We start from the raw sequence: 3471 nt of genomic DNA, 5'->3' as shown, positions 1-3471 counted from the left end.
GCCAGAAGTACTGCACAAAGAACAGCTAGGCGTTGCGCAAACGACTACTGGCAACACCTATGCAGTCATATTCAGCTGGCCTCAGACACCGGAAACATCAGAGGAATGTATGATGGCATGAAGAGAGCTCTTGGGCCAACCATCAAGAAGATCACCCCCCTCAAATCTAAATCGGGGGACATAATCACTGACCAACGCAAACAGATGGACCGCTGGGTTGAGCACTACCTAGAACTGTACTCCAGGGAGAATGCTGTCACTGAGACTGCCCTCAATGCAGCCCAGCCTCTACCAGTCATGGATGAGCTGGACATACAGCCAACCAAATCGGAACTCAGTGATGCCATTGATTCCCTAGCCAGCGGAAAAGCCCCTGGGAAGGACAGCATTACCCCTGAAATAATCAAGAGTGCCAAGCCTGCTATACTCTCAGCACTACATGAACTGCTATGCCTGTGCTGGGACGAGGGAGCAGTACCCCAGGACATGCGCGATGCCAACATCATCACCCTCTATAAAAACAAAGGTGACCGCGGTGACTGCAACAACTACCGTGGAATCTCCCTGCTCAGCATAGTGGGGAAAGTCTTTGCTCGAGTCGCTCTGAACAGGCTCCAGAAGCTGGCCGAGCGCGTCTACCCTGAGGCACAGTGTGGCTTTCGTGCAGAGAGATCAACTATTGACATGCTGTTCTCCCTTCGTCAGATACAGGAGAAATGCCGTGAACAACAGATGCCCCTCTACATTGCTTTCATTGATCTCACCAAAGCCTTTGACCTCGTCAGCAGACGTGGTCTCTTCAGACTACTAGAAAAGATCGGATGTCCACCAAAGCTACTAAGTATCATCACCTCATTCCATGACAATATGAAAGGCACAATTCAACATGGTGGCTCCTCATCAGAGCCCTTTCCTATCCTGAGTGGTGTGAAACAGGGCTGTGTTCTCGCACCCACACTTTTTGGGATTTTCTTCTCCCTGCTGCTTTCACATGCGTTCAAATCCTCTGAAGAAGGAATTTTCCTCCACACAAGATCAGGGGGCAGGTTGTTCAACCTTGCCCGTCTAAGAGCGAAGTCCAAAGTACGGAAAGTCCTCATCAGAGAACTCCTCTTTGCTGACGATGCTGCTTTAACATCTCACACTGAAGAATGCCTGCAGAGTCTCATCGACAGGTTTGCGTCTGCCTGCAATGAATTTGGCCTAACCATCAGCCTCAAGAAAACGAACATCATGGGGCAGGATGTCAGAAATGCTCCATCCATCAATATTGGCGACCACGCTCTGGAAGTGGTTCAAGAGTTCACCTACCTAGGCTCAACTATCACCAGTAACCTGTCTCTAGATGCAGAAATCAACAAGCGCATGGGTAAGGCTTCCACTGCTATGTCCAGACTGGCCAAGAGAGTGTGGGAAAATGGCGCACTGACACGGAACACAAAAGTCCGAGTGTACCAGGCCTGTGTCCTCAGTACCTTGCTCTACGGCAGCGAGGCCTGGACAACGTATGCCAGCCAAGAGCGACGTCTCAATTCATTCCATCTTCGCTGCCTTCGGAGAATACTTGGCATCAGGTGGCAGGACTATATCTCCAACACAGAAGTCCTTGAAGCGGCCAACACCCCCAGCTTATACACACTACTGAGTCAGCGGCGCTTGAGATGGCTTGGCCATGTGAGCCGCATGGAAGATGGCAGGATCCCCAAAGACACATTGTACAGCGAGCTCGCCACTGGTATCAGACCCACCGGCCGTCCATGTCTCCGTTATAAAGACGTCTGCAAACGCGACATGAAATCGTGTGACATTGATCACAAGTCATGGGAGTCAGTTGCCAGCATTCGCCAGAGCTGGCGGGCAGCCATAAAGACAGGGCTAAATTGTGGCGAGTCGAAGAGACTTAGTAGTTGGCAGGAAAAAAGACAGAGGCGCAAGGGGAGAGCCAACTGTGCAACAGCCCCAACAAACAAATTTCTCTGCAGCACCTGTGGAAGAGCCTGTCACTCCAGAATTGGCCTTTATAGCCACTCCAGGCGCTGCTTCACAAACCACTGACCACCTCCAGGCGCGTATCCATTGTCTCTCGAGATAAGGAGGCCCAAAAGAAGAATACCAAATAGACGGATGCCTTCATAATTCTGCAATATGTCATTTAAGAACACCCCATGAACTTGTGGGAAGGTGAAAAAAATGAAAAAAACTGTATTAATCATTCATCTCATTAAAACTGTATTACGTCAACATTATCCTGGGCACAAATACCCACCCAACTTCTAGGTTGAACATGAATTATTTCATTTGTTTATGCTTTTTTCAGGGATACACCAGTATCAAACCTAAGTTAGTGTGGAGTACAAAACTTAGCTCAAGTTAATGGCATGTAGGCCTAGTTTAAAACACTAGAAACAATCATTTTACAACTGCAGTCCCCTAAATATGAAGCAGAAAATCATTATCAGGCCTTACATTTCTGATATATGGCCTTTAGTGTTGACATTACATGTCACTGGAATTAGAAACACATAGCAATCTGGAGCAATTGAATGGAATTGGAGCTAAAGACACATATAAAGCAAGCAGTGAAATTTCAAATGTGATATTTTTTAGAAAACTTATTTTAATACATAGCAGGATGCTAAGCCAAGCCAAAAAGATATATATATATATATAATATATATAAATTACACTTAAAAGCTCTTCATTATAGCAGGATACACTTAAATGAGAAGTAAATTCTGTTCCCAACTTACATGCCTCAGCAGCAATCCTATTTTTAGTGTTATCTGCAGACCCTATGGGCTGCATTTTAAGTTTGCTGCCGAAGTAGGTGGCGGAGGTGAAAGAAAAGCACCCCACCCGCATGGACACTGCATCACGGAGCCACCGCGATTTCAAACACGGTGGCTCATTTGCATGGCCATGGCGCCCACGCCCCCACGATGACGTGGAGGCGGCAGGCAAGCCGTTGCAGGCAACGGCGCCCGGCACCAATCTGCAGGTGCCAGCACCATTTTTAAAGGGTTTACAGCCCTTAATATAGATTTAAAAACTAAAGGGCCAGGTCAGTTGAATTACCAAAAGCAGAAATAAATTACCTTTAAATTCATTTTCCCACCACATGACATCTCAAAATATTCCTGCTCTTTTCCCCCCCCCCCTCCCCCCGGAATTCATTATTAAGAATTTTAACCACCCCCCCACCGGAAGTTCAGCACCTTCGCCCTTCATCCCTTCCCATCACCACCCCCCATCCCCCCGACCAATCCGCAGCGATGTTACCCCGCTCCAGCACAGAGAAAAAATCCCCCTCCCCCACAGATGCCTTGCCACGTTTCCCCAAAGGGGAATTCGAAAGGGTGGCATTGTCAGTCACCCAAATGAAGATCGATGCTGTGATTAAGGAGGCGACGGGACCCTCATTAAATCAGGCATGTAAATTAGTTTACATATTGAAATGGGGGTCCCGTCACC

Source organism: Heterodontus francisci, unplaced genomic scaffold (genome assembly GCF_036365525.1).
Source record: "Heterodontus francisci isolate sHetFra1 unplaced genomic scaffold, sHetFra1.hap1 HAP1_SCAFFOLD_2384, whole genome shotgun sequence".
Classification (NCBI taxonomy): Eukaryota; Metazoa; Chordata; class Chondrichthyes; order Heterodontiformes; family Heterodontidae; genus Heterodontus; species Heterodontus francisci.
Note: the sequence above shows the minus strand (reverse complement) of the source record.